The sequence below is a fragment of the Cupressus sempervirens genome, chromosome 9 (genome assembly GCF_028749045.1).
Source record: "Cupressus sempervirens isolate cs-2001-9-10 chromosome 9, ASM2874904v1, whole genome shotgun sequence".
Lineage (NCBI taxonomy): Eukaryota > Viridiplantae > Streptophyta > Pinopsida > Cupressales > Cupressaceae > Cupressus > Cupressus sempervirens.
In genome coordinates this window covers 393,370,701-393,390,149 of record NC_143126.1, presented here as the reverse complement: position 1 = coordinate 393,390,149, position 19,449 = coordinate 393,370,701, and the positions used below count along the sequence as shown (strand labels likewise).

Here is a 19,449-nt window from a genome sequence, read left to right as displayed (position 1 = left end):
TCACCTCTTGTAGGTCTTAAGTGGCCTTGGTCCACCTTGCATTCATAATTTCTTTGGATTCAACAATAAACTTATTCAAATTTATTTCTGCCTTAAAAAGAGAATCAACCAAAGTATGGAAAGGGGAATTAGAGGTATCTTCAAAAATTGCTACTATAGTCTCCTAGGTCAAAATGTCATCAAAATAAGTTGACCACTCCTACTAGTCCCTCACTATATTGGTAGCACTAAGTATTGATGGTATACAAGGTTCTACTCCATCAGACAAAATTTTCAAGTTACCTTGCATAACTTGCAAATTACCAATAAAGAAGCCACTTAATTCTTTTACCATCTCTAGGCCCTCCTTTATAGTGAAAATTTTATCCGAAAAATCTAGCTTTTTAGCTATCAATACAATTAATCTATCTAAAAATTGAATGTGGGGCCCCCATAGGCCAAAAGTGGGTGTTAACCATGAGTGTGCTTCATTGCAAAATTGCTCAGCACTTTGTAAAGCAACAAATGAATTATGAGCCTATTGTGATATATTCTTTAAAACATCAACCCTATGACTCATCATACTTTTAAGGATCTCTATCCTTAGATCTCCTCCCTGCTGGATTGATTGAGTGTCAATCCTCATTCTCCTTGGCTATGAGGATTCATCCTCCTTTGTATCCTCAATTTGAACTAAATCCTTAGTAGTGTCCTTAACTGGCATTGAAGTCCCCTGTCTTTCTTCTTCCTGAGCTGGAGCCATTCTTTGCTCTGCCTATGCTAGTTGCTCTTTGAGAGATGCAATTTCATCCTCAAGTCCCTATATTTTAGCCTTAAGCTTGGCAATCTTTTTCTTATAGACATGGCTCCTCCTGAACTCATTTTCATAGAGCTTCCTAACATTAATATAATCATGTATGGACTCGGCTAATCTTGTCTTAATTTTCTCTACCTTGGCTTCATTCATAAATAAAAAATGTTTTAATGTCTTGGAGATTTATGTGCTAGAGGTGCCTTGTAGAGTCCATATAGTCATGTTTCCATGTTTTGTGCTCTACACAATCATTAATTTAGGTTTGTTAGAAGTAGGGGTCATGCTCCAGATTGCTAGGGATTTTGTATCAATTTTGAAACAAGTCCCTCTCTTCAATCCATCAGCACCAATTGCCTCATAGGAGATGGCACTTTCCTACCTTATAGTCTGATCAAGCATAAAGGCTTGCTCCAAATCCCAACTAGGCACAAGTAACATACCACTTCTTTGAACCAGATCCCTAGCCTCCTCTAAAGTCATTAATTCAATTTTAGGATCATATGCCCACATTTTTTTAATCAATTCCATCCTTTGCTCATTTGATTCATCTGGTTTCATTTTGAGGACAAGATCACTTTTTTTAATCTTATATAAAAAAATTTTGAATTCATTAGATTTGATGAACTCATCATCCTCCAAGAATTATTGAGCTTGGATGATCCTATCGTCCAATCTGGCTACTGCCAACTTTAGATTTTTCAAGGCATTTTTTTCTACATCAACCCTAGTTTGTAAGTAATTTTGCCTCATGTGAGCAAAATATTGACTACTTCCTCATAAAAATTTCAAGGTCCTTTTCTTGACCTATGGAGGGATATGAACAATCTTCTACCTCTTATTTCCTTTCACCATCGAAGATGCCTTATGTACATCCTCCTCCTCTACCTCAAGGGTCACATCAGGTTCTGGGCTATCAAGGAAAAGTCTTTCTTTCTTTTGGCAGCTTGGCCATTATATCTACATGGTCTATGACCATTTTTCTAATTCTTTGGGGGTAAGGGATATCCATGAAAAAACCTACAAATTGGGGATCAATTCTCTTCAATTCCCTTTCCACCCTTAGAACATCATCAAGCATTACAAGCTCATCAGCTACCTCCCCTTCCACTACTATGTTTGGGATGATGTCTTCATGGGGAAACTCCTTGGAATTTGGCAATACATAGTTTCTCATTTCTTTCAGTGATGACCTCATCCATCCCTCAGAGTCATACATTCTATAAGGGCATGCGCACAAATTGTAATGGTGTAGGAAAGAATGAACAAAATCTAGAGCCTCCTTGCCAATGGTAAAATCACCAATTTTAAAACATCTATGCAAAAATGTTCTCCTATGCACCTTAGGGCCTAGATACCCTCTATTCACCATGAACAATTTCCAAATAAATTCAATTATTCCTAATCTAGGAGGAATGAACTTTGCTAAAATATGGGGTGGCTAGGGATCATCAGAGAAAAGGTAGGAAACAAGAAAATATCCCCCCAATTATGATCTAATATTTTCCCCTCAAGTAACAAGGCTAGTCTCAGAAGACCTTTCAAAATTTTGGGGGCTCTAAAGTACCCCGAGTCTAACATTTTCATTAAAACAACACTAAAATTATTGAAAAAAGACACAAAATTAGAAAAATGATAAGTGCTATCCCATTCCTGCATCCATAGCTACACTGGAAAATCTCCATCCAAATCAAAAGTTTGATCAATAAAGTCAGAGCTGATGTATCCCACATTTTTGTATAGAATCAAATGCATCAGTAGGGAGTAGTAGGGGAAAGTGAATTTTCTCATATCTCCAATCCTATCTCTGGAAATGTTGTCCTTCATTATATGTAGAATATAACTAACATAGTCATATTCACAAGCATAGTAGGCATCTTGCACATCCCTAGCAATTATGTACTCTACTCCCTAGACCTCATCAGACGCATCCTTTCCTACAAATTTGTGGACACCATATATAGTCTTGACAAAATAGCTTTTGAATTTGTCCAAGGGCATCTTTTTTTGAATTTTCTTTGGGTAATCACCCACCTTCTTTAAATCACCAAGAACATGTTGCAACAATGCGGGTCCTATAAAAGTATTGGGGTTTGCCTTGAATCTCCTCTATAAGTCCTTCAAATCTACAAGCTGACCCATTGATCTAGTTAATCCAAAGGCTTCTTCAATGAAAAATTCTCAATCCAAAGTAAATAAAATAGTTCCATCCTTTTTGTGAAAAGACATGGTGGTCGGGTTGTAACATTGGAACAGGGCCTTCATGAAATCTACATCCACAAAGACCTCTAAGAAAATTAACCTTGCAAGGTTCTTCTTCCATGGATTACAAACATGAACTTTCTTCTCCCTACTGCAATAGAAGAAGTAGAAGAGTTCAGAACCAGTAACATCAAGGCACTTGGCATCTTTGCACCTAGCATATCTATCAAAGAAGGCATGATCATCCGTAGAGTTTGCATTAGTAGATCATGGGAATAGTTTCATCCACTCTTCTAGAAATCAGCTAGGCTTTTTCTATCTAGTTTTAACTCCCTTTGAGGTTGAGGTCTCTGAGACTGCCATATCTGAGGCTTGGATTTCTTCCACTTACTAGTCTAACATTTTGAATATATGCAATTGAATTACCTAAAATTAAAAATGTTCTATCTATTACAAGCTTTGGAAACAACAATTTAGAATGCACAGAAAACACAGGAAAAGCTCAAATTCTCTCTCTTTGCAAATGGTGAACTGTGATAATGAGAAAAGAAGATCTTATAAGTTGATATACATAGACTAACGTCTATGTTTTTAGATTAAGGTAAAAGCAAGTTTTGAAGGGGGCTCGAAACCCTTTACAATATAAAGAAAGATTTACCATGAAGCTCTACCAGGTTTTAAACGGACCTGAAACTAGCAGTATAATAGAACCAGGTAAAGGACCTAAAACCATCAAACACAAGTTAGGGACCTAGAAAGACCGACTCGATAAACTAGATAAACCTCCCAGACTAGAAAAGCAAGGACTAAGATTTCAATTTCACTCCCTTTTTATGAGAATGCAAAATCATATCAAATTGAGGGTGAGACTTTTTAGATCTTTTTCTTTTTACAGGTATGCATCCCTCCTCAACCAATGCAGCCTTTGACTGCCACTTTTGAGCATCCAGGAAAGTTGGAAAATCATCAAAACTATGGCTAGGACTAGCCATCACAACATGCAGTGATTTGGAGTAGCAACCACTGGATTGAATACCAGTTCCAACAACAAAATCAAAAGGACATACATCCTTTTGACCAGGGCAAACTACCTTCAAATCATCCACCAATTTGGGACCAGTATTCAGAGAACCAGCATTATCACAAATATTAGATACTTTCACTTTTTTTCCAAAGTCATTTTTCACATTATCTCGACCAAATTCAAAAATAGGGGTACCAGAAATAGCACCATTATCAGAGATAATAGAAACAGAGTGTACCAAGCCCATAGAAACCTTAGAACCAGAGTCTTGACCTAGTTCTTCTATGGGATCCACAACATTGTTAACAAGACTAGAAATTGCATCAAGAGGACCAGAACAACCATCTTGGGCATCCACCTTGGAAGTAGAAGCATTCACCAACATAGAACCAGAATCCCCATCTACAGTAGAGGATTTGTAAACTGTATAATGTTGTTCCAAAACAACCTTCCACTAGGAGGAGGGCTATTTTTTTGAAGAGTTCCTATACTCACACTTAGCAACCAAGTGACCTGTATTGAAACAATTTTTACACCTAAAAGGGGGGCCCTCATAATCAATCCACTGAGTCCAAGATCCCTTTGAATGATGTAAAAGAAGCTCAGTTGGGAGACCCTTAGAGACATCAATATAAACTAGAATCCTTGCATAAGTAGAATGGTAATGCTCACAGGATTGGGGATCAACCATACAAAAATCCCCTAACGCCTCACCAACTTCCTTAAAAATAGAGTTCACCCAAAAATGAAGAGGAAGATTAGGTAACCTTACCCAAGTGGAGATTTTGAAAGTCTCCATTTGAGGGTTGAAATTTGGATGCCATGGTTTAACCATTAAAGGATAGCGGTGCTCCCAAAAAAAGACCCTATCACACAGAATAGCATTCCTGTCCTCTGGATTAATAAAGGTAGTAATGAAAAAACCTTTAAACAAAGGGTAAATCTCAATAGTATAGTAACCTATGGATCCCAATTCTTAGAAATCCAAGCATGGAGCTCCAAAAGAGAGGGCCAATAACCTTTAAAATGACATATAACAAAATCTTTGGAGAGATCCCTCGAATGTTCTTCAATTTCTAAAAGTGTCTTTTCCCTTAGAGTAAGAGAAATAGGCTTACAAGGGATACCACAGATCTGCTTCCAAAGCTAGCGACATTGCCAGAATTGGATGCCAGCACTTCTCTATTTCCAAAATTCCCAACAGCCTTGCTAGGTTTAGAAGCCATAGAGACCCTAGCACCCAAATACCCACATTCATTTCCAGCAACCTTTGTAGATGCTAAAGCTGCCACACCACCATTTCCAAAAACCCTAGCAACATTGTTGTTGATACCACAACCAACTTCCTTTCCAAGATTTTGAGTAGGACTAGGAGTAGATGATCCAGGAATACAAATAGGACCATGAGCAGAAGATTGAGGAAGCTTGAACCAGATGAGAAATAGGAGATTTAGGAAAATGAACATGACCAGATGCAAGAGATCCAAGATTTCAAACAGGACCAAGAGTAGGAGAACTAGTAATTTGAATGGGAGTAGCAGCCATTCAAATAGCTAGTTTTACAAGAGTCTACTATGTTGCATTGATTTCAACATGCTTGAAAAATGATCTCAATCCCTTCTTTCAACTTCATGGAGTGTCACCATTAATTTCCAACTATGTAATTTTCATACTACATTCAAATTTGATTGGTTGAGAAGCCCATATTTCATTTCTCATCATTATGTTTTCTATCAAGATTAGATTCTATGATATTACAAAAAGGTGGCTGAAAAGACATTTTGTAATATCACACCATTGTATTGATGGCCTTTCGATCTTATGACACCCTTCTTAAATTCATATCAGCCTATAAAAAATGATGGCAAAACCCCTTACGATCCTACAACACCCATTGTTGTTGAAGTATTGGCATCAAATCCATCTCATTCTATGATCTCTCAACAAGTGATTTTGCAACATTGTAGATCATCTTCTTTTACCCTACGATCATATGATAATAGTTAAGCTCATTTCTTCGTAACATCACAAGGGATCCTATTTTCTCTTATGATGTTATGAAAACCTTGAAACCTTTATCTCATAGCATCGATGGCTTGTAAATTTTCTTGTGTGATCTTACTATCAAGCCCTATTTGTGACATCAGAAAGCCTCATTTCATAACCTTGAGATCTGACGATGAAGGATTCATCGTAAGATTAGAGACCAAAAGTTATCGTTCAACTTAAATCTTTCCTGGTCCCACAAATGCTGACAATGAACACATCTAGTACTCATACATTGGCTCTATCTAATCAAGAACTGGACACCTGTCTTGACAACTCACCACCTATTTGCCTTTATAATCCTTATGATCTTATGATGATAGAAAGTCGTGCCATCACAACACCACCTTTATCCCTTATACAATCATATGACAATTCTATTGTCATAGCATCTTAGCCTTCAAAACAAAGCTTCCCAATTATATGACAAGCATTGTGAGATTGTAGACCTCCATCCTTCACTTTACAATCTGATGATAAACACTTTAGCATAGGATCGTGACGGCACCAATTATCTACTCCTGATGCCATGATGAATCCCTTATCGCAACATCAGTGAAGACCATAAAATGAATAGAATAAAATGTTATATGTTCATATGACACAAAGGACATCATATGATTGGGGAAGCTCAAAATCTTACCTATGATAACATGAGATCAGAAAAGGTCCTCATGCTTGCATATGATACCATGCTAGCCCTCCATCATAACATCATAGGACACAATGTACTTGGGAAAATGAAACCTTCTCACTTTTATGGCCTAGGGTTAGGGAAAAATAATGGAGATCAATCAAATTTGTTAGGGTTAAACTGTAAAATAGAAAAAATATAATCATAACCCTTTCTAAATAATTCAAAATTTTCTCCACACAATATAGATATTTATCATCAATGGGAAAAGGAGCTACCAGGAGGTTTTCAACCTCATTGAGAGCGGTATAATATTCCCTATCAAGCATACTAGTTGGGTGGCAAACCTTGTTCTCGTTAGAAAAAAGAATGGGGAACCAAGGTTACTATTGATATGAGATTGTTTTTAAGTGAAGAATCTATAATAGAACAATCATTATTTTGTCACTGATGTCAAACCTGCTACTTGCTAGTAATACAACTATTTAGTTGATTTAAGTAATATCATTTGTTTGATTGATAAAGTGAATTTCATCAAATGTGATAAAATGAGCACCTAGATGAAAGGTTGAGTTATGGTATGAAAAAGAGTACAAAATCAGTTAAGACAGTGATGATATAGTGTATTGTTTATCTACTTAAGGCTGCAAAGGTTGGATACACTGAGTAAGTCTAGAAGAATTGAGTCTGCCAAGCTTGACCAGGGGCATAATAGGTGCCAAGAAAAGTTAGTGAAAGTTGAGTAGACAATTAGTTGGAGCCAAGGAAAGTGAATATTCAGTGTATGCCAAGTGAACTTAGTGTAAGCCAAGTAAAGTTTAGTTGGAGTCAAGCATCAGTAAACTTTAGTATTTTCTGAGTTAACTAGTGGAAGATGAGTGGAAGAATAGTAAGTGATAACATACTGATGTTGAGTGCCAGTATTCATGCTAAATCATAAATTTGACAAATCTAAGCCCACTATTTTGTTTTCTTGAATTATGTGAAGCATGTTGAAGATAATTATGATGAGCTAGTGGTACAAAATTCAAGGTAAACCATTTTGTGGTGAATTCAAGAAGGATTAAAGAAGAAGTTTCTAGATAAACCAAATGTAGGTAGATTCATTATATCCTACCCAATCCTTCCTAACCTTAAAATGGGTGTTTGAGGTCAAATGATAAAAGGTCTTAAATCTCTATTTATAGAGAGAGCTAGTCAGAAGCAAAGGTTGTCATGTGTGAGAACCTAAGGAAGAAAAGGAGTCTGGGGTATTTTCTTCATTCAGTGGCCAAATAGAAGAGACTACTATTGGCAAGAAAAATAAGAAGGCTTAAGAGTATGAATGTTTGAAGGGTGAACAAGCTATCAGAGTTGAAGTGTGTGAAATCCAAGTAGAATGGAGGACTGAAATAAAGATCTATAATCTACAAGTGAGTTGTAATCAAGCCTAACTATTACTTTCTAATCATTGTATCAATCTAGGGTAAATCATTTGGATTAAAGTTGACCTAAAAATCATAGGTGAAACCTTTAACTAGGTGGCATTCCAAGTGAATGATCTAAAGTCTTCTAACATGGCTCACTCCTAACAAGGTGATTGAAATCCTCTAACCAAGTCACATTTAATAATGTGTATTGTAACCTTTAATAGGGTTGGCCTTTCATAGGGCACACTTCAGTAGAGTGAGAATTAGTAGCATGTTGCTAGTGGTTTTACCCAAATTGGCTTTCCACATCAAACCTATGTGTCAAATGTGTATTGAATCTGTTATGTTTCATGTTTACATTTCTGTAAAGTTGTTTTGACCTAAGACAATGACTTACAAAGTTTAAGCATTGTATGATCTAATGGATGCATGCATATGAGTTCACTAAGCTATGACAAGTTTTATTTGTACATTTGGACCTTGGATAACTAATTCACCCCCCTGCTTTAGTTATTCTAAAGAATTCCAACAATTGGTATCAAAGCCATCTGCTTAAAAGGACTAGTTTAAAGGTACTAGAAGCAAAAGATCATGATGTTAAAAAGAGAGGTACCCAAGCTTAACAAGTAGAACTTTCCTACATGTAAAATTTTGATTAAGCTAAACCTAGGAGGTCTTGGAGACCATGCACAATCTACCATCATCACTAAGCATGTTGATCCTGTAGGAGCCCCAACTACTCATAATCTAAAAAAGAAGAAAGAACACAACCAAGCAATGTTGGAGGTTTTCTCTGCTCTAAGTTATGTCAAGTTTGATGATATCAAGGGTTGTGATTCTACAAAGAAGATGCAGGATACTCTACACACTATTTATGGAGGAGACATAAATGTTTGAGAGCCAAATCTAAAAGTCTTATAGCTAAATTTGATGCCATGAGGATGCAAGAAGGTGAGAATGTTGCTCAATATTGCTCTAGAATAAAAGATGTTGTTAAAGCTATAAGAGGAGCTAATGGTATTATTGATGATGATACTATATTGAGTAAAGTACTAAGAACACTGCTGCCCATCTATGCTATTAGAGTTTTTTCCATACAAGAATTGAGATGTATACTAGATTCAAATCTGGCTCTACAAGGTTTGCTAGGTAGGCTCATTGCATTTGAACTCTCTAATTTGATAATTTTAAACTTAAAAATTTTGAATCTACTTTCCAAGCTAAGTTGTTATTAAAAGAACCTAAAGAGAAGAAGAAAAAGGTCAAATATGTTTGTAGTGATAGTGACATAGATGAGGAAGATGTAGAACAACTTGAAGCACTATTAGCAAGAAGATCTCATAGAGGCAAAGGAAAATTCAAATATAAGTTACCTATCATGTATTTTAATTGCAATTAGGTTGGTCATATTGTTGTAGGATGTCCAGAGAAGAAGAACAATAGAAGTGGTGACAAATACAAAAGTAAAATAGATGATGACAACAAAGATTACAAAGACAAAGACAAGAAGTCTTTCTACATTGTAGAAGAGGAAACCAAAGATGGATACAATGATCATGATGATGAAGTTGTGTATGTTGCAATGAAGGATGAATCTGATCATAATGAGGCAACTACACTAGTGTCTTATGAGAAGAAGAGTGATAGATGGATCATTGATAGTGGATGTTCACATCACATGACTAGATATAAAAGTAAGTTCATTATCCTAAATTATTATGATGGAAATAATGTAAGGTTTGGTAATGATGTACCCTATCTAACAAATGGAAAAGGTTCTAACAAACTCACAAGAAAAAATTTGTGTAACAAAATGTATTATGTTGAAGGACTTAACTATAATTTTCTGAGTGTCTCACAACTAAATACTTCAGGTTATAAGGTTGAGTTTGAAAACAAGATAGCTAAGATTTATGACACTAATGGGAAAGTAATTGGGAAAGGTGATCAAATTAGAGGTAATCTATTTTATCTTGATATGAATGATGCTACTTGTCTTGTTATAGAATTTGATGATGTGTGGTTATGGCACAAGAGGTTATGTCATGTTAATTTTGATAACTTGGTTAGTATTAGTAACATGAGAAGAGTCAGAGGTTTGCCTAAATTGAAGAAACCTAACAATATAATTTTCAAATAATGTCAGTTAGGAAAGATGAAAAAATCTAATTTTAAGAGTAAGACTCACACCTCTAAAGAAATTCTTGAGATTTTTCACACTGACTTGTGTGGAGCAATTAAAGTGCAAAGCTACAAGGGTGACATGTATATCATGATATTTTTTGATGATTATTCTAGGATGATGATAGTTATGTTTCTGAAACAAAAATCTAATACTTTTCAAATGTTTAAGTGGTACTTAGCAAGAGTTGAAAAGGAAATAGGTAAAAGCCTAAAATGTCTGAGATCTAACAGAGGAGGAGAATTTACATCAAATAAGTTTGAGATGTTATGTAATGGTAAAGGAATCAAAAGAAATACATCTGCACCTAAGATCCCTCCATAAAATGGAATTAGTGGAAGGAGGAACAAATCTATAATGGACTATGCTAAGAAACTCATGACAGAGAAGAATGTTTCTTTGAAAAACTGGAGAGAGGCTATAAGTATAGTTTTCTATACCTTGAATCATGTGTAAGTCAAGAAAGGTACTCATTCAATACCTTTTGAATTATAGTATGGATACTCACCCAATGTAAAATATTTTAAGGTATTTGAAAGCAAGTGTTATATTCTTAAAGATTTCAGGAATGGAAAATTCGATGCTAAAAGTGAAGAAGGTATATTCCTTGGCTATTCCACAAGAAGTAAAGCTTATAAGTGTTTAAATACTAACATTAACAAAGTTGTGGAAAGTGTAAATGTGAAGTTTGATAAATATACAAAGGTATATGAGGCTGAACCTATGAAGGAACTAGAGGAATACAAATCTATTGTATACTTTTATGAAGGTATGCCTACTGATAAAGATGTTGTAATTCAATTTGCAAATCAAAAACAAGTTTTAGTGACTATCAAGTCACATACAATGAATGTCAAGTTACATTTAAGAACCAAGCTATATCAGGTGCTAAGTTGTAGACTAAAGCTAAGGCACATTCTAATTCTAACATTAGTGTACATGAAAGAAATGTTGAATTACCTAATAGAGAAGTACATAGTGATTCAAAAGTTGATAGACCTAATGAGGAAAGTAGAGCAAAACCAAGATTCTCAAAGTATGTCAAAAGACATCACCCTATTGAATAAATTATTGTAGACAAAAATGCTAGACCGATGACAAGGAACAAGCTAATAAATGATACATATTTTCTAATCATGTAGGAACCAAAGTTAGTGAAAGATGCCTTAGAAAATGTGGACTAGATTAAAGCCATGAAAGAAGAGATTGAACAGCTTGAGAAGCAGACATGGACTCTAGTTTCTAGACCAAAGGAAAAGAACGTGATTAGAACCAAGTGGGTGCACAGAAACAAGTTAGATGAGAATGGTGAAGTCTTAAGATATAAGGCAAGATTAATTTGCAAATGGTATACACAAGAAGAAGGGATAGACTATGGAGAAACATTTTCCCCTATTGCAAGATTGGAAGGAGTAAGAACTCTACTTGCTTACTCTGCATACAAAGATTTCAAAGTTTATCAAATGGATGTGAAAATCGCATTTCTAAATGGCATATTAGAAGAAGAGGTCTATATAGAAAAACTAGAAGGATTTGTTGATGCTAACAACAAGAACAAGGTATGTAGACTACACAAATCTTCATATGGTTTGAAGCAGGCACCAAGAGCATGGTATGAAAAGCTTCACAATTATCTTGTGAAGATTGGATTTGAGATGACTGATGATAACAACAATTTTTACTTGAAGGCTAAGTTTGAAGAGTTGATCAATCAAAGATGAAAGTTATTGTCATGGCCTCCAAAGATAGGAATGAAAGAATGTCTATATGGTAAATGATCCATCTCAATGAAATGCATAGGTATATAGCCACTACAATCACCTAGTACATAGGATCAAATATTGACTACATAGCTCACTCCATCAAAACAAGAAAGAAATAGAACCAACATAACCCTCTGTAATGTTGAGAGGTAAGACATAAACACTAAAACTAAATGCAATATCTACTATAGAAAGAAGAACCAGGAATATTGAGAGTGTAAAAGAAGTATAAACACCTAAAATGGCATGTGTCATCGATACATAATGAAGCTAATTTTGTGGAAGGAAAACTCACTTGACAAAGGAATATGATGAATATGGCCAACATGAAACCCCCAAGGCACTTTATAATATAGTGCAAGTACAACAAAACACAAAGATGTGCAAGATCCCAAAATGTAATTGAGTGACACTTTATCTCAATGAATTTGCAAAAATACTACAAAAGCATGTCAAAAAAGATGAAAAGAGACATAAGGTTGATACAATATATAATAAAAACCATGAAAAACTATTTGAAACGAAAAAAATTGATCCCCAGACTTGAAACAACCAAGATATCCATTAGAATGCAAAAAAGAAAAAAACTAAATGGGATGTTCTTGGAGTAGAATCTGGAAAATAGAATGTCTCAAAATATGTCTCTTGGAATGCAAAATAGAACTCCTTGGTTTGACCATCAAAATAGCCATCAAAAGAGCACCAAAACTAAAAATAACCTACACCATTAGAACTAGCTCGGAACCATCTTTTTGATGGTATTCTATTTGTGAAAAATAAAGTCCAAATGAGCAAGTTATGGCCAAAAAAATATAGGTAGGTTAAAAAGGCATTAAAAAGAAAAAAATCACTACATTGGGATTTGTCTCAAAATATGCCAAGAAGCATGCCCACTAGCACAAGAAAATACCTTGGGAAGCACGCTAGTTTTGCATCAAAATTGCCTTGATTTGCGCTCCCAAAAATCTCAATTTGTGTGACCAAATATCTCAATTTGTGTGCCAAAAATCTTGATTTTCATACCAAAAATTAGAAAATTATTGCCTTGGGAAATGTGCAAAAAATCACAATTTAAAAAAGAATCTTTATTTTCACACAAAAAATTCAAATATCACTATCTCAAGAAATGTGCAAAAAATTAGAAAATCACTGCTCAAAAAATGTGCCTAATCTAGTAGCAATATTATTTTGCCTAGATTCCAACCATATCCAAATTGGACAAATTTTATATGAAAATAGGGGTCTTTGGGTGCTCTAAGCTCAATGGTGATGTCATTTTGGGGTCAAAGTGACCCCCAAATTCAATACAATATATCTCTAAAAAAATGAAACCCTTTAAAATAAAAAGCATAGGTCTGAAAGCCAAGCCAGATCTCTCATAAATAGAATAGGGGCATGAATATCTAGAGCTCTAATACCATGTTGAATTTGATGAAAGATCAACTCCACAACTCCTAAGAATCACCTTCATACAGACACCTATCACAAAAAGAGATAAGCAAAAGCTATAGAGGCTGGTATTCCTAAATCCACAGATGAGACATTCTTGATGAGCAAAAGGAGAGATTTATATTATCAAAGTGAATGAATAATTCTAAAGAGACCAATCCTTATAAAATAAGATCAAAACCCTAATAGGGTAAAACCTAGGTTACATGATAATAATTAATTAATTAATTAATTATTATATGCCTAAAGTTTAGCTTAAGTAAACTAGAGATAATAAGTGACTTAATAATTAAATCAAAATGATTTAATTAATAAGGAAATATCTTATTACTCTAATAAACACTAGCTCAAGACAAGCTTGCAAAGAAAACCCTAGCTGAATGTGATGTTAGAGGAATGAAGCTAAATAATGTTACAGACATGGAAATCAAGTTTGGGATCTATGTAATTTCTCACAAGCTATACAACTTGAGAAAGCCTAACAAGGTACCCTATGAGGTGGTTGACCTAGCATACTAGGTTCTGAAGAACACACTATCTTTTGACCTAGATGAGTTGCATCTGAGTCAATTAAGAAAGAACACAGAGAGCATTTAGGCATCAAAGAAATTTTTTTATAAGTTTGGCTCCTTACTAGTATGTTTATTTTTCTATGTACAAAAGTTCTTTCCTTCCAAGTGTAATGTAGTTTGGAGAAAGGATAGACCTATCATATACTAGATACATGATTGAGGAGAAAATGTTGATGGAATTATGGATACATATTTTGATAATTTTAAGGAAAATATGCAAACTAGATATAGGATTCCTCAACAACTAGTTGATTAGTATGAACAAGATATTTGCTTCCTAGTTGACTGTGATAATACTCATATTCAAGAAATCATACCTAGGATTGCATGGGTAAAACCATTGGGGTATGACATAAATATTGATGATATTAGGGACATCATTAAGGCTCTACTAAATGAGCCAACTGATACTAAGGCTACTTATTTTTTCATCTATGAAAAGACCAAAATCATAATATCTCTAGAAATAGAGATTCCTCAAATATTGAAGGGAGGAAAGAAAAAAGTGGAAAATATTCAAAAGAATCTTGACAATAAGAAAGACAAATGGAAAAGGAGAGGATGAAGAAGAAGAGGAGGAAGAACATGAAGAATAAGAGGAAGAAGAACCTCCAAAAAAGAAGGGCAGGAAAACTCCCAAGAAAGCTACACCTAAGAAGGAAGCTATGCCTATAATTTTAATTTCCAAGTGACCAAGGAGAAAGTGGAAGGTTTAGGATGACAATGATAAAGAAGAAGAAACTCATAACATCGAACTAAAGAAGCCCCCACCATTTTTTGAGAAACAATTAAAAGTAAGGGAAGAAAGTGGCATGACTGGATTCAAACACTTTAGATATGAATCTAGGAGCAAGGAGTAGCAACAACAGATAGAAGATGCTTTGGTTGAGAAGGTGGTCAAATGGAAATATGATCCAAATGAATTAAAAATCCAAGCTCTAGAGGCCTTACTTAAGGCAGTAACACATAGATGGACAAATGTTATTAAAATAGAAAGAGACATCAGAGAACAAACATTGAAAAGTGCCATGCCACACTTTACTAAAGAAGAAATCAAGGAGGCCCTGACCCAACATGAAAACAAGAAAACTTTTGGATTTAAATCCTTCCAAATATTGTCAAATAAAATAGATGAGGTTGTTTATTCCAAAACAAAGCTGTGGAAAACTAATTTTGAACAAGAGAATAAGGTAGATAAAGATGCAACACTAGATGTACAATCCATTGAAGAATCAAATTTAGAGACCATGGCAACTACGGTAAGAGCTTCTCTACCCACTTCTCTAAGCCAAGCCATTGTTACATCAAGTGCAATAAAGGGATTAAAGAGAAGGAAAAAGAAATTTCTACATGTTACAAATAGATAATACTAAGAGGGGGGGGGGGGAGGGGGGCGGTGGGGGTGAATTGGTATTTTACAAACTTTTTCCCACAACTGGATATTGTTAATTACTTTATAACTTGCATAAGAAAGTAAACCAACAATGTTGAAAAATAAATAAAACCATACACATAAAGAACTCATAACACAATTATTTGTTAACTAGGGAAACCCTGGCCAAGGGAAAACCCTAGTGGGGATGATGCCAACGAGATGATCCACTAAAAATCTTTTTTAAGATATTGACCCTATAAGGAGCCTATCAAATACATATAGTGTCTCAATCCCTTTTTAGAGGACTAGGACTTGTTAAAAGCCTCAACCCCATTAGGAGTTTTTTCAACCCTATTAGGAGTTGGTGGAACAATTACAATGTATGCAAGAAGATCCCACTACCCTAACATGCAATATACAAATAAGTTTCTCCATAAGAGTAGGTACACATACAATGTTGTCTCACTATTGTACTTTGTGAATCCTCTAATCATATACCAAATCTCACATTATACAAAGCTTGTATATCATATAAACTTCCTTCATAATAGTTCACATTACATTTCATATTCTCATTAGTTATGCAAGATATAATCTTTACTTATAACTCACAGATTAACAAAACTTTGCTTAGTTGGCCTTGATGCTTTGACACACTTGGTTAATTATAAAATGACTTCAGGGTTAACATCTAGGATGGTAGGCCATCATGGCTAAGTAATTATTTTGATAATAAAATAATTCCTTAAGCCATACTATGAGTTATAATATTGTGCTCTACTCTACTCTATTAAATACCCTATTAAATACCTGTACTAGTAATTCCTTTGTAACTAATGACATACTCTCTATATAGACCTGTGCAGTGACATACATCATCAAAAAATTATCATCGATCATTCCTCAACTGCGTGTGTCCTAGCTCAAACTCTATCATCCTTACACATTGTTATGGCCTCACAATGCATGCCCCATTTTGAGTGACAAAATGGGTGGCCCCTAGTTTCTAAATTCCCTATGAGGCATCAAGTCCAAAGCCTCAGTCATTTATGAATCTCCCCAGGTCTAGGTCAAACCCCAATCTTTAATTGGGAAGGGTTAGGCATTCAAATACAAGTAAAAAATCAATTTTATTGTGATTAAAGTGTGCACATATGCCAAGTGTTCACATGTGCACCTTACCCCCACTCCAAGGATGTGCATATGTGCCTATGCACATGTACACACCCTCAGGCATGCTCATCTTCAAAGGTACACACCTACAGAGGTGTACACTCTGCTCTCCCCTACTGACTAGATGCCTTAATGTGCATGTCACACATGCACACCATGCATACCTTATAAAAGTGTGCATGTGTGCAACTATGCACTTTTCCATTTCCAAGGAAAATTAACACACTAGAGCACCTAACAAGATGCACTAGTGTACAAAATTGACTTTTGTGGGGGGAAATCAACATTCTTGTCTGTTTTGACTATTGTTGACCCATTTTTTTGTCAGTCTGAGTCTTATGGATTCCTCTTTTGGGTTTTTCAACATAAGGTAATTCACGTTTTCATCATTGTACAAATAAATTGACAACCTCATTATCCATGGTATTGCATGTGCATGGTATTGGATAACTTGTGAGGGTCATAACTTTTGACCTAGAGCTCAAATCCTCTTGCAACTTCCTTCTTCTTATCTACTTCTTATTTCTTTTTTTAAGTCATGTAAAGGCTCATGCACCCATTAATTGATATAAATAAGGATGGAGACCTACTTATCACCATTTAGAGAGTCAATTTGCATATAATTAGGTTTTTTTAATTAATTTTTTAGCATGTGTTTCCATTTTAAGAGCTCTCACTATCAACACAAGAAGAGAAAATTTCCTCTTATCCAAAATTGGCTCAAACCAGCAAAGGCCTCCTTGTGAACAAACACAAATACATTTAACTTCAATTAAGAAAATTATGGTTGGTCGCAATGTTGCCCAAAACCTTGGAGTTGATCCTAGATTAGCATTTCAATAGAGGGGTTTGAAAGGATCCATGTTGTTAAGCATTGTACAAACTGAAAACTCAATTGAAGTGGCACTAGAAAGAGGGACTCATACCATTCAAAAGAGGAAAAAAAATTTGTTGTTTTAAAATTTTGAAGTTTTTGGAAGTTCAGAAACATTTTCATCTCAAACTATCAAAAGTTGCATAGGTGCACAAGTGTACTATTTTGAGAAAGTGTGCTTCTTTAGAGGTGCACTTTTCTAGAATAAATAGAAGCTCCTAGAACTTAGTCACTTTCACAAGAATCATAGTGATAAAGGGAAACCAAGAACTCCACCAATTCAAATTAAAAATTCCATCATCATCATCTACTCTACATTCTACTTCACACATTCCCATTAGTATACACCATGTCTTTCTTCAATGCCGAAAGTTCACCTTTGAACTTAACTAGATCATTATACAACTTGACCAAAAATATTAAAAATGTGTGCCCATGGTTCATCAATGGAGAATCACAATAACATAAGATCATATTAATTTTTTAAAGAAATCTATAAATGAAACCAAATTCAGCATATGGACATGGTATTTCACCTTTTCCTTTACATTTTGGGGAAAATGACATTCAATTGGTACCTCAATCTGCCACCTGCATTAATAAGGGATTGGAACTCTTTTGAGAGCAAGTTTCTGGAACAATTCAAGGTTTATATTGATCCAACTATCCTACATCATCAGTTCATCTCAATTAAGAGGGATCCCTACAAGACTATTTCACATTTTAATCTTCATTTCTATAGGATGTATCAAAGAATGGAGTTTCCTTACACTATATCACAAGAGGTTGTGATCCAAATCTATTTGGGAACATTAGATTTATTAATTGCTATTTTTATAAGAAGGCTCCCACCTAGAGACACTGTAGTATTGATAAGGTTTTCAAAGAGGTTGTTACATTCACAAAGTGGGAAAATACCCATGGTGAAGGGAACTTTGTGTCTTCCTTCACTTTGAATATTATAGCTCTTGCTGCTCCAACAATTACATACTTAGGGTATGAGCCCTAAAAGACTATATTATTTGAACAAAATACTTCTCCACCTACCAAAATCGAGAACAATATGGCTAGAGAGGTTAAGGCCATAAAGGATATGATGTCTCTTTTATCCAATGAACTCATCAAAATGAATTTTAATTCCTCAAGAAACCAAGGCAATCATCTAAGACAACCTACTACCCAGAACAATTATTTTCAAAATCAAAGCAGAAATTCTTGCCTTTATAGTAACATCAACAATGCAAATAATGGTATTATAGGTATGAGTCCAAGTGAAAATGGATATGGGCACAATGATTTTTTGAATCAGCCTCCCCAAATCATGGAGGAACAACCTTTGTAGTTTAGTGCAATGGTGTTTGAATAATGTGATAAATTTGGAGGAGGAGAAAATGATGAAGATGATCAAGAGGAGTTTGTGTTCCCATTCAATGAAGATGAAGAGCATGGACACTCAGGGATACATGTTTATTGTAGCAATAACATGAACACACAAAGTTTGAAAAGAAGAGAAGAGCCTCTAACGGATAATGTCTCTCTATGGTTACATATCACTCCTCTAGACATGTAGGTCTATAATACTCCAATTCATTATAAGGCTCCAACCAATATTACTTTGACAGTTTAGAAGGAATTACATGTAAATGATGAGGTTTTGAAAGTTTTTATGGATAAAATAACGAAAAATTTGAAGTATCTTGGAGAAGGATAGAATCCAAACATCTCTTGCTTTCTAACTATTGTCAGCTCCATTAAAGGATCCATTTAGAGTTGGAATGTGCTAGTTGCCATGATGTAGTATCTAATGTGTGAGCACAAACATATCAGCCTGTTGAAATTGTTGGACATAATGAAATTGTTTCAACTTTAGATGCTACAATAAGTGTGGATATCCCAAGAAATTTTGAGGATGCAAAAAATTTTGAACTCCCAAAACTCCATGGAGTTGCAAAAATT

General features: G+C 34.9%; 1 pseudogene; it reads right to left on the bottom strand.

Moving 5' to 3' along the window:
• Positions 1 to 19,449, bottom strand: part of LOC149538919 (uncharacterized) — a 107,434-nt pseudogene that overhangs the window by 80,161 nt on the left and 7,824 nt on the right.